This window comes from Sciurus vulgaris, assembly GCF_902686455.1.
Source record: "Sciurus vulgaris genome assembly, chromosome: 9".
Taxonomy (NCBI): domain Eukaryota; kingdom Metazoa; phylum Chordata; class Mammalia; order Rodentia; family Sciuridae; genus Sciurus; species Sciurus vulgaris.
This window is the reverse complement of record NC_136469.1, coordinates 50894067-50907847: the sequence shown is the minus strand read 5'-3', so window position 1 is coordinate 50907847 and position 13781 is coordinate 50894067. Positions and strand designations below refer to the sequence as shown.

General features: G+C 38.5%; 1 long non-coding RNA gene across 3 annotated transcripts in view; it reads left to right on the top strand.

The window, feature by feature from the left end:
- LOC306669557 overlaps positions 1 to 13781 on the top strand; it is a 137207-nt gene that overhangs the window by 27655 nt on the left and 95771 nt on the right. The gene's annotated exons all lie outside the window — the stretch shown is intronic.

Sequence of the window (13781 nt, the reverse complement as noted above, 5' to 3'; positions counted from 1 at the left end):
GCATCCTTGTGGACCCTTCTTCCACTGAGGCTTAGGCTAGTGTGCTGTATGCACAGTGTGTTTATCCTGGCACGATTTTGTGGAAACCATGGGAATGGGGCTGAATTCATAACTGGGTCCACAGCAGGAGTGGGAACTGGAATTGAGCAGAGGTGGAAAAGTGAGATGGAAACGTTAAGGAGAAAACCACTCCCTTGATCACTGGTGGGAATCAAGGTCTTTCAGACCATGCTGGACTTCTCCCAGAATGTAGCAGGAGGTCCCTGAACATTATTTCCTAGGTTCTGAGGCAGAGAAAATGCCAGCTGACACCTGGGGTGGATCAGTGTAGAGCTGTTTTCCCAGTCTGTCTCTTGTCTTCATCTTTGGCACCTCTTTTCTTTCGAGTACAACCAGGATAGAGGGAACAGGGGTTTTAGAGACAGACTGACCAAAATTTGAAACTGAACTCTGTTTCAATTGTTTAACATATCCAAGTCATGATTTTGTAAGCCATCAAATCTCACAGGACAGAATTATGATGAGGTTTAAATTAAAAGATATGTCAATGTGGGTTAAGAGTTCAGGTCCTGGTGTCAGACTGCTTGATTTGAATCCTGGCTACACCATCTACTGGTTGTGAGATTTAGGGTAAGTTATTCAATTTTTATGAAAAATCACCGAATAATACTACCTCCTAGGTTGTTTGGGAAGATCACAAGAGAACACAGTAAAACATTTAGTATCTGGCATAAGTGCTTGATAAGTGTTAGCTATTATTATTGTTATTGTGTGTAAAATATCTGGCCCTTGTGGTTGTCTTTTACTAGAAACATACTATGTCTCCCTGGGAATAATTAATCACTTAAACTAGCAGCACATGGTTGATTCATGGGAAATTTCCCTCATCTGTCTCCTACCTGCTTCAAGACTGATACAGATCAACAGATGATCAGCTACCAGGTTTCGTCAATCATTTCCTCCTAAGGATAAAAGGAGCTTGAAACCTGTGTTAAGATGGCCTTTCAGAAGAATGCTAATCCACCATGCTTGGTCTTGATGGCTTACCAAATCGGCCTTTTACCTTGCCTCGTACAACTTGTCCCTAATTCACTGGGCTCCTTTTAGAGTGGAGAACAAATTGACTTGGGTTCAGTAATAAATTCCAGCCAGCTAGCCAGGAGGCTTTCTGCTCCCAGTCGGCTGACCAGGGCTGGGGTTCTCTGGTAAGTCTGCATGGCTGCTGGAACCTCTTGTTGCTGCAGCTTTTCCTCTGTTCTGTGACCTGGCACCCACTCTCTTTATACCTCTGGCTGCAGCAAGGAAACAGTGATCCATGGGGTTATGCACCTGGCCTTCCAGTAGGGTAAGTCACTCTGGTACGCACGATCAGAAACTCCCTTCCCCTTTGGATTTATCTGAAAATAACCATTTTGAATTCTGGCTTTAAGTTACTTTGTTTGGAGAGGGGAATAGTTGTTGGATTTTTTTCCCCCAAATTGAGAACAGGTTCATTTGTGTTTGCATTTGTGTGACTTCACTTTGTGTTTTCAGAATGGGAGGCATGTCCTTGATCCCAAGGAAAACCCATTGGGGTAGATTTTGAGCAATTGATCTAAGTATAGTTATTAGACAGAAAGAGGAAAAGAAGATTTTCTTTTGTAATACTCCCTGACCCTAGTATTCTTTAGAATGGGGAAAGAAATAGCCTGAATAAGGGTCCTGGAGGCAGCATTGGGCAGAATTTTATTCCAACTATTGAGGGAGGGTTGAGGGCTGGTGGTTTTTTGGGCTCCCTAACCCTGAAAGCAACCAGCCTGCACTTTACGGCAATGTTGAACTAAAAGGTTCTGAATCTCCTGATAATGTTGTTGTGCCTCCTTGTTATTTGATAGCCTCAGCTCTTGAGTGATTTTGTGAGACAGCTGAAACCCTTTCTACCTACAACTGGAGCTTGGATCCTAGTCCCCTTCCCCCTTTCTGAGGGGGATTTGCAGCAAGGAAATTCACTTTCCCAAACTCTTTAATAGATTGTATAAGATTCAGATGACATAAGTGTGAAAGGACTTTTAAATTGGGAAATGTCAGAACGTTAACAATAATGGTAACAGTAGTAAATTCCCTTGTTCTTGCTTGTTTTGGTACCCTCTGGGCTTACCTAGAGCTTGTTTACTTTTAGTTTAATGCAGAGGATCTTAGGCATTTGATTCTTTCCCATTTACAGGGGCAGTGGCATTTGGGCAAGGTACTTGTGTTGGTCTGTTTTCTGTTATTGTAACTTAATACCTCGTAACTGAATACAAAAGAGATGTATTTTGACTCACAGTTCTGGAGATCCGAGGCTGAGGGGCTGCGTCTGACAATGGTCTTCTTGCTGGCAGAGGCCCAAGTTCATGCAGGATCTTACATGGCAGGAAACAGGGAGCACACATTTATCTTTCTCTGGTTTGTCTCTCTGTCTCTTTTCCTTCCTTCTTTTTCTTTTTTTTTTTTTAAAGTGGTAGTAGGGATTGAACTCAGAGGTACTTTACTATTGAGCTACAACCCTAACTCTTTTTATTTTTTTGAGATGAGGCCTTGCTAAGTTGCTGAGGTTGGCCTTGAACTTGTGATCGCCTGTCTCAGCCTCCCAAGTTGCTGGGATTAGAGGTGTGCATTACTTTGCCCAGCTTTCTTCTTAAAAAGTCACCAGTATTCAATCATGGGTATCCACCCTGATGACCTAGTCTCATCCCAGTCATCTCACAAAGGTTGTGAAAAGCATATTTGTCAAATGTTGCTAATTATTAGTCACAGTATATGATTTGAGGAAACTTTTCAGGTGTTTTCAATTTAGATAACTTTGGGATGTAGAAGGGGTTTAAAGCTATATATTTAGGATCCTTTAAAGTCCAGGAATGAATGAAACTGCACTTTCTTTCCAAATGTCCATTCTTTTTGAAATTCTCAAACTACTTTCTTATTTTGTACCTCACTCAGTAAACACCCCCAGGGTCAAGAGATTGAAGGAGAAAGTGCAAGCTGTATTCCATAGTCTGATTACATTCTCCACAGAGTGCTCATACATTCTGGTAGGACTACCAGGTACTCTATTTGCTAGGAAACTCCCCTTTTGAATCCCTCTCACCTTAAGGGTCACCATGACCCAAAGTCACGCTTTATTTCAGAGGTTGGCCCTAGGACTATGTTCCATTGCTGGAATATTTACACATACAAAAGATCCATTTCAGTAACAAATTCATTTGCAAGTGTACCAGAACCTCTGTTAAACTTCAGTCAGAATGTATTCACTAGCTGAGAAAACCCTGATTCAGGGTTTAAAATGAATGAAGATAATATAAAAGCACTTTTCAGTTTAAGAAACGTTAGTTCAAGAACTCTTTAGTATTCCTCATTGGTTTCCCCCATAACACTCATTGTGTCACTAATATAGAATTTTAGTTTAGGCTGCCTGAAAAACCAAAAAGTTGGTTTGTTTTTTTTTTTTTTTTTTTTTTTTTCCTGTCTATATAGATTGCAAATACCTTGAAGGTAACAGCTTTGTTTCATTAATCTATTCTGATGCTTTGTGTGTTTTAAATACATTGTTTTTCACTTCCGTGTGGGGGTTGGGAGAATAAGTTGAGAAAGAAATATTAAACAAATTTCATTTTTTGAACAAATGAAATACTTTGACATTAAATTTTAAAAATTTGAAAACAATTTGATAAAGGTGACTTTGTAAATATAATATTACTATTTTTTAAAAGCACCCATGTAATTCATTTAAATTCTTTTTTTGTACTGGGGCTTGAACCCAAGGGTGCTTTGCAATGAGCCATATTCCTGACCCTTTTAATTTTTTATTTTGAGACAGGGTTTCAGTAGGTTGCTGAGGGTCTTGCTGAATTGCTAAGGCTGATCTTTAACTTGTGATCCTCCTGCCTCAGGATTGCTGGGATTACAGGAGTGTGCCCCTGTGCACAGCTAATTCATTAAATTTTTAAACATCAATAATTCATTAATACTTAGGCAAGTCCTTTCTGCCATTTTTTCTGGGGCATTTTTTTAAAGAGTTTATTCATTTTAAATTGAATATAAATCTTTGTCAATCAAAACTCCTGTTTCTGAATTTTCTCAAGTATACACTTTCCATAAATTTACTGGAAAAAACTGTTATTGTACATATTAGATCTTATTCTAATCCTTTTTTAATTTCCTGAGGCTATCAAACATTTTATTTGCTTATTTGGTGCTTTTTCATATATTAAAAGTAGAGGATGCTATTTGAAAGATGTATATGTAGAGGAAATACATTTTAAATAAGCATAAGACTGAGAGTCACTAACATGAGCAGAGGAACTTGAAGGTGCAATTGTTTATATGTAGATTATAAGAATATTGTGCTCAAGTGTGTTTAGGGGTACCTAACTTTCCTGGGCATTCAGGATCTGCCCTCTATTGGTAAGTTGTGCATAAAATTCTTTCATTCCCTCAATTTCTGCACTAGACTGAAATAAATTTTGATTAGGCCTTGTGTTTGTGGAAAGTTGGGTATGAAAAAGGTAGAATATCCTTCAAAAACTTGATCATATTTTGATATTTCTTAGTATGAATTCATAGTTCACGCAGTAAGAAATTTGGGAAATGCTAAGGGAAAATAGACAAATTATGCGCAGTTTTCATTTTCCAAGAAGAGCTACTTGAATTAAATAATGAATTGGACATTTTTATTGAAGTGGAAATAAGGGCTACTCCATTTCACCATGCATCTATTGTGCTATTTAATTTTACCTAAGTGTGTCTTGAACCTTTTCATAAACCAGTTACTTCCTTGTTAACCCAGTGTTCTTGTTAGTTATTAATGGGACTCTGAATATATTGTGTTTTTGTTCATTTTTTGTTTTGGGGTTTTGTGTGCTGGTATTTGAACCCAGGATCTCTTACATGCTAAGCATGTTGCTCTACCACTGAGCTACACCCTATCCAGAGACTAAATATACTATGAAACATAAAATGTTTAGTTCATTACAGAATATCACTAACTTAAGGGTTACTAATTTATAATGAAATTAAATATTAATGAAACAAAGTTACAACTTCATTGCAATATTAAAGTTTAAGGCCAGGCATGGTGGTGATGCCTGTAATCCCAGCAACTTGGGAGGCTGAGACAAGAGGATGGCAATTTGGAGGCCAGCCTCAGCAACTTTGAAATATCCTGTCTCAAAAGAAAAAAAAAAAGTGCTGGAGATGGGGGCTGAGTAGATGGCCCTGGGTTCTATCCCCAGTACTAAAATAAAATTTAATGGAATCATTAAACAAAAAGGTCAAAATATTAAAATTCTGAACTCCTTTGGTATTGTTTTTAATTTGATTCTTTCACTTAAAAATATGTGTGACAAGTCTTGGAGATTAAAAACAAATGTTAATATGTTTCTCCTTATGTAGTAAATGCTACACAAGTGGGCTCAGGTAGCTGCTTACACATTGACATTTTCATAATTTACAAACTGACTTGGTTGATTATAATTTAAAGTTGTAAGTTATCTACTTAGTCATCCCAGTTGTTGGGCTTGCAGTCTGAAGTATAAGTAAATCCCTATATTAATTACATAAAAATTGCTATCAGCAAAAGACTATGGTAATCAAAATTGCTTTATTATGAAGGCCTCCCTTTAAAAATAAGTCTATTGCAGAAACAATGTACTGTATGCTGAACTCTTTGGTTTTCAAGTATCGGCCTCATACCCAGAAAATTACTCCTAGTTTTGCAGCAGTTGACTGAGTCTCATGATTTGGGGCAGAAAACCAAAGCTTCCAGTGACACTATACATACATTCAATTGTGTGTATGATTTTTTTTTTGTTGCTCTCAGTTCTATCTTCCTGTTAAAAGTTGAATTGTGTTCCCTCAAAATGTTAAACCCTAACTTGGAGTATTTGTATATAGTGATTTGTATATAGTGAAAAGTCTTTGTAGATGTTAAGACGAGGTCATTAGGGTGAGTCCTAATCTGACTAGTCCTTATGAAAAGGAAACTGATCATAGAAAGAGACAAGTGCAGACACAGGGGGATGGCCATGTACCTCGAACACCTGAGGCTGCCAGAAACCAGGACCCTTAACCTCATTGAGCTGTCCCCTCTGTATGTTTACTTCACGGTTACCTAAATGTGTCCCAACGTCCCCTCCTGTCTTACCTCCCAGTCATTTCCACTTCTCTCTAAATCAGATCTTGTTTTTCTGGAAGTCCGAATGTTGCATCCATCGGTGTCCTGAAGACGCACAGGTTCACGGTGTCGCTTTCCTTCCCACTTAGGTTTCAGTGATTCTGTTGCTCCTTAGGTTTCATTGATGGAATACTTCCTACTTTTATTTCACTGACACTGGTAATAGTCAGTGCCCTAAGTTCAGCTCTGAGTGAAAGTGCCCTCGCATTTCAGAAGACGTGTGAAATATGAATTCAGTATATAATTACTCTTGCGCGGTGCCGTACAAAAAGTGCTCTGAGCCACCGGGTGCTGTTAAATGGAAGCTTTGGCCCTAGTCCCCGATCTTGCATGACGCCTTGCATTACGTGGATGCTTTCATTCCTGTCTCCTCCCTTGCAGAAAAGAGGCTGATCAGTTGAGGAGAATCTCAAGCCCACTCCACCATGAACTGTTCTAACTCAAAGCATTTTAACCATGAATTTAAGTATTTTAATACTTAAGATTCATGAATTTATTTTGACAGTTTTCTCCTTAGGCATCCCTTTTTATTATCTGACTCATATTTTTCACTAGCGATGTTAGTCTAAATGGGTGAATATTCTCAATATAGTAATTATAACAAAATAGCACCTTAATCATGTAATGAGGTTTGTTCACTTTTTAAATCATAATTTTATCCTTTTTTATTGTGGAATACAGATTTGCTGCTTTTGTACTATTGGATTGGTTCTTGCTGTCCCGAGAACTAAGAGTGTGTGTGTGTGTGCATATAATATGCATACACATATGACATTTACATAGTTGGGCACATTTGATGCCTGGGTCCAGAGTTACACTTGAAGTTTGTGTCAGTTTAATCACTATAATTGGCTTCTTCCTGCTATTGGGCTTACCCTGAAAAATTTGTATTTTATTGAAGATGAGATTTGTTGGGCTATGACTGGCTTTTGGAAATGGGAAGCTCATCAAGAGATGGTGACCCAGTTTACTGTGAGATTTGATATATACTATGGAGAGACAGAGAACATGTTTAGCAAGTATCATGATTCCCAATTTTCTTTTGATCTTACAGTGGAGGGAAGAGTTCACCCTTCTGATCCCTATGGACCAATTCTGGGTGTTAAGGACGGACATTGGGGTGGTGGGGTGGCCTTCAGGGTCCTGGATGGGATTTGTAACTTCCTATCATGAATCCATTCACCTTTTTTTTTTTTATTAATTAGCATTTTGAGTTGTAGAATGAGAAATGTAGTTTATAGGGTCAAATGCCCCTCCCCCTGTTACTTTTGGTATGGGGAATGCTTTACCACTGAGCTACATCCCCAGTTTTTATTTTTATTTTGAGACAGGGTCTTGTTAAGTTGCTGAGGGTGGCCTCAGGCTTGTGACCCTCCTGCCTCAGCCTCCCAAGACACTGTGATGACAAATGACCTTCCCTTGTGCCCCATTGCACCCTGAATCTATCTCTAACTTTGTGTTGCCCGAAAGGCCATTAGTTCTAGCACTGTGGGTAAGAATGTGGTGCTTGATTTCAAATTCTAGTTATGTGAGCTTGGATAAATTACTCAATGTTTCTGAGTTTCAGATTTCTATCTGATGTCTAATATGGGAATGATAAAGTACCCAACTCAGTGTGATTATGAGAATTAAGTGAGATAATATGTGATGCTCAGCATAATGGTATGTGATAAGTTTCCATTAATTGACATCTGTTACTATTAGCCCGACCCTTGGGTAGCTCATGATTTCCTTTGTTTCTTATTTGCACAGAGCTTGGGGCAGCCCTATCACTGTTAAATCTGATTACTCGTTCAGCTTTGGTTACACAGGTTCCACATTGCATAGAACCAAGCAACCGGTTAGATTTGGATGTTTTGGTGGATCACTTCAATTCATGCCACTGGCCATAAAGGATCTTGAACAAGAACATTTTCTTGGTTCATTGCAAATCTATCACTGGTGTTTGAAAAACAACTTGGGTGCTCATGAGCCAGAGGCATCACTTCTGGAGCGGAAGCATCACGGAGCTGTTACTCAATGACTTCTTGCAGTGACCTATTTTATATAATAATATAACCTGTTTTTTTTTGGTCAAAATTAAGTATCTTTGAGAACTCGACCATACGCTGAATTGTTAGAAAGTTAGAGTTCTGTAGTTATCTGTGACAATACTTGTATGTGTTAACCTTTTTGCATGTTGACAAAATTCTGCTCCATTGAAGTTGAACTGGAAGAGACTAGATCAAGAAAAGCCCATTTACTCCAAGCTAAGTGTGAATAATCTCTTTGTTTTTGTTAATATGACAATATTCAGCAGAGTACCAGGCTGGGAACACAAAATTCTGGGTTATGTAAGTGTTCTGGTGGGCGGAGCACTTGCTTGAGCAGGGCATTGGGGATTCTATCTTGGTGAACGAGGCTGTGCAAACAGTATGGGTGAAAGTGCAGAAAATACCTCCATTCTGATGTTTCTAAGTTCAACTGTCTTTTGATGGCTTCCCTCTTATTGTTCTTTCTTATATGTGTTTCTCCTGTCAGTAGTTTACTATCTTTACACAAGGAAACTTGCCAACAGCCTTTGGACATGATAACATTATTTTTTAACTCAAGTTATCAGAAGGAACTACCTTTCTCATTAGATTTTTATATCAGAATTGGTGTCTTTAGATACTTTGGGGACAGTGAAATAGTACATGAAATGTAAGCAATCACATTCGGCATTTAAGAGCAAATGTCTCTTTCTAAATGTAGAACAGAACCTTCTAATCATTACAAACTTTCTACAAAGTAATAGATATGCAAGGCTTTGCTTCATAGGGAATAACAGCTAGAGGGTTATGGAGTTCTGGCCCTGGGCCAGATTCTGACCTGAGCACTTGTACGTAGTAAGTACTCAGTAAAATTTGTATTCACTCACCACCTCGAGGCAAATAATTTTATCATTCCCATTTTACAAATTGGGAAATTGAAACTGATTAAGATCAGATGACTTGCCTTAGTAAGTGATTGAACAGGGATTCAAATTTAGTCCCTTTTGTTTTAGCAACTGGATTTTTCAACATGGAAGTCTTTGGTTGGCAAGAAATTTGCAAACATCAATTGAGAATGTTCTAGAAATTGTTATTAATATTAAAGGGAAGAGGGAAGAGCTTACCTCAGAAAAAAATGAGAATTTGGAATTTTCTTACCCCAAAACACCTCGTAGAAATTATGTGTTAAGAAGGCTTTCAAAATATTGATAACCAAAAATTTCAAATACTATTTTTTCTGGCACACACATACACACCCACACACCTACACACACAAAGAACCTTTCATGCTCCATCTTGCTGAAAACAAAGTTCTGAGAAGAGACTCTGGTTCCAGGGTCTACTGTTAATAGGTGTGTCACCTTGGCTAAGTCACTCATCTTCTGTGGACTCTTGTCTCCAGTGGAACACAGTCCTGCCCACACCTTGATTTTCAGCACAGTGAGATCTGGATTTCTGAGCTATGGAACTGTAATATAACACATTTGTATTGTTTTAAGCCACTGAGTTTTATTAGTCTGTTACAGCAGCTACAGAAAATGAATCCAGGCAGTATTCTTTCTTTTTGAAACTTACACCTTGTTTTTCTTTTCTAATTGAGTTGACCGAGACCTTCAACACATGATTTAAAAAGAGCAGTGATATTGAATGTCTTCTCTTTTTTTTTTTTTTTTTTTTTTTTTCCAATTTTGAAATGAATGTTTCTAACTTTCGTAGGTCTTTAGTTTGTCAATCCTGATCAGGTGAAGAAAAACTCCATTCCATTTTGAATTTTGTCAAATTCTCTATCTTAATTTTCCCTTATGTTACACATTTTCCCTCTCTTTGGTATATATTTTTAAAACAGTAATCATTTTTCTTCCCCATCACTTTTTCTTTCCACACTTTTTTTTTGAGAAAAGTGTGTCTGGGAGTAAAGTACTCTTGAAATTTATGAATCCTTTAGCTCTCAAAGTAGAATAGATGCCTTTACTACTGTAGCATTCTCAGAATAGTACCACAATTCCATAATTGCTAGAAGAATTTAAAAGAGTGAGAGCTAATCATCCCATAAGTTATGACCACAAAGTTTAAGCAAATAGTATAAAATACATGAATAAAATTGTCTAGAAATAAGTTGTCAAACATCTTAGCCTGATTTTTCCATTCCTATTTGCTTCTGTTTATTTTGCTTTATGAAGGTAGGCTCAGAAACTGTGGTTATTTCATATCAAAATGACTTAAAATTTAATACCTTGTTTATTAAACGTTTTAGTCACAGATGGAATCAAAGATGATTTCTTGTCTGACCATTTCAATATTCCCATCTTCTCAAAGATTTGATGTACTTGTCCAATTTAAATGTGACTCACTTTCTTTGCTTGTTTACATATTTTTTTTTATTACAAGATAAATGTTTATTTCCCACAGTTCTGGAGGAGGCTGGGAGTTTGAGATCAGGGTGACAGCATGATCATTTTTGGGTGAGGATTCTCTCCTTAGGTGGCAGAGAGAGATTAAGAGCAAGTTCTCTGGTCTTGGGCTTTCCCTGTCTCTGTCTCTCTCTTTTTGAGGGTATATGAATGTTTCTCAACCTGTTTTTTTTTTGTTTGTTTGTTTTAACTATAGCTTTATTGTTTACATAGTAGTTAGTTTAATCCTGACAAATTTGTGCATGCATAGAATTTGATTTCAGTTCATGATCCCCATTTTCCCTCCCATCTGCCTTCTCTCCCGTTCTTCTCTACTACCTTTTGTTCATCTATTTAGTTATATTTGATTAGTTCTTTTTATTTATGCATAAAGGTAAAATTGCCTATGGTATATTTATATATTCATATAACATGCTTTTTGAAGAAATTATTCTGCATCAGATTCTAACCTTCCTATTTTCATGAATTCAAAATTATGAAATTACACTGACTAGTATACACTCCACTGAAGTGTTTCCCAAATGGGACTTGATTACTCTTGGATCTCGTCATCACCCTTGATGATGAATTTTAGTGGATGCTGAGGACAGGCTTCAATTCAGACTAAGATTGAATACTAGTGCCTTGGAGGGTAGAGAGATGAGTATTGAGGGTGGAAGTGGAGATAAAAATCTGGAGTAAAAAGTTTCAAGGAGTGAGGAATTACCAATGAGGATGGCTCTGGAGAGAGTGAGTCCACGAAAACCCTTGTGATTGGGAGGTAACGGAGCAACAAGCGTTGCCTACATGTGTACCTCAGAGCAGGTTTTTGACTGAGTTAGAGCCAGTAATACAGTAGAGCATTTTCCAAACTGTGTTCTATGAAAACTGTGTCCTTTATTCCTTCCACAGATATTTCAGTTCATGTGTGTGCCCATGGTTTTTCCCAAGGAGCAAACCCAGGACTTCATGTTTGCCAGGCAAGTGCTCTACCACCAAGCTACATCCCCAGCCTTCCAGGTCACACGCTTATCTTGACAGACCTTATTTGTGGAATATATGTTTACTATTTTAAGAAAACTTGTTTTCTGGAGAACACAGTTTGGTTCAGAAAAGTCCTCCTAGGTCTTTTTGCTATGATTATTGAGGTTGATGCTATAATTTAGAGAGAATAGAAAGATACATAGGGAATTGTGCTTTTGTAAAAGACTCTTTGCTATCAATTCTCAGTTGGTGGAAAAGTCATGCGAATTTTAATGGACTATGCTTACTATTGTGCTGTCTACTTAGCCATGTGATTGCTTATATTATTTCTGGATGACTAGTTCTGTATACCCTTGGACAATCACTTCAAGTTGCTTACTTCAACAAGTATTGACTACCAACTATGTGCAGGACATTAAGGACATAAAAGCAACAACACCGACATTTCTCTTTATGGAGTCATCTCGTGTAAGGGTGTGATGGTATTGAAGGACAAAGTGCAGAGAGAGCCGCCTATGACTTGAGGACCTAGAGAAGTTTCCCTAGAGGTAACCATGACTAAGCTGAAATTTGAGGACCAGGAATAAGTTAGTGAGGTAAAGTGGATGTTAGGCTAAAAAGGGTTGAAAAAGTGGTAGAGGAAAAATCTGGGAGTGATGGAGAAGAGCTTGGTCAAAGAATTGAAAAACAAATGCAGGTTGTCTAGATGAGACACAGAAGCAATGATGAGAAGCAAGCAAGAGAAGTAGCTGTGGCTGAGTTCAGATGGGCCTGGTAAACCTGGGAGAAACCTGGTAAACCTGAATTACTCTGGGAGAAATGAAGGACTTCAATTTAAACGCTTATAAGCAGGGAAATGTCTGACTTCTGTGCAGGGTCGGACCAACTATAGTGAGATGTGCTATTGTAGTAAACCAGACAAGGAGGGTACCAGTTACCTGGCCTTTAGGTTGTGGCCATGGGGATTCTGTGATTGTGGCAGTTACAGTACATATGGGGCCTGTAGAAGCTGCTGGTCTTGAACTGTGGCTGGAGATGATGAGAAGGATGTGATGGTAAGTTTTGGTTTCACCAACTGTGTGAGTAGTGGACTGTTGGTTGGTGGTAGTTGTTGAATGCATGAATGTGTTTGAAGACTGTGAATTTGTGATAGGACCAATCTGAACCACTAATTGAATTGCCCCCACCTCGCTCATGACATCGAGTGAACTAGACCAGAGAAAGTAGACAGGTGGATTATTACAAGGTTTGACTTTTGCCAAATGGGCAAAAGGAAGAGTGATGGGGTAAGGGAGTTGGCATTGGTGAAGATGAAAATTTGATCTGTGTAACATAAGTGGGAGGGGAGAGAGGGTGGAGTTATGCAAGGCGTGGCAGCGAAGCCTGCAAGATAAAGGGAATGAAAGTTGTAAGGCACAAGACAGGCACAGAGGGAGTTATCAGGTGAGAGAGTGTGGTAGGAGATGAGTGCTCATCATGGGATGTTTTGGTTCATTATGGCAGAGTTAGAGTGGTTCTGGGGATTTCTGAAAATCAGTACATGGGTGGCAGCATTGGAGAGTATAAAAAATCATTAGGAATGAAGTCCAAAAAGATAACAGATTCTGTCAGCTCTACTGCCCATGCTGACATTTAAGTCACTTCTATGATGAGAGCAGAATGGAGGTTGAAGAAGACTAAGCCAGGTAGCAAAGTCTTCAAGGAATGAAAAGAATGACTGAGAAGTCAGTAGCTGGCTGCAGTGGGGAGGGGAAGAAGGTGCTACTCCTCAGTCAACATGACCCTAGAACAATAGGGTTTTGTATGTGTGGATGGAATTGTGGAGAACTAGCAATAAGGAACCCCGTGGATGACCAACTCTTTCCATCCTTAAGGTAGGAGTGGGGTGGGATAATTGGCTTCCACCTGAGGTAGTTGAAAAAGAGTGACTCAGTTTTAGATAAGGCATGGATAAGGAAAGGGAAATTCCTAGGTCACCATAAAAAGGAAGTTCACCAGTTTTACATTAGTGCCATGTATAGTTAAAGTCCATTAAAATAGAAGAGCCTACCAGTTCTCCAAGTGTGGGACTTGGCCAAGTATATTACCACGGCTGGCGAGTTGGTTAGAACTATAAATCCTCAAGTCCCATCCCAAAGCTGTAGAGTCAGAAATTCAGGTCCTGGGGCCCAGCAATCTGTTTTTACAAGCTCTCCAGGTGATTCT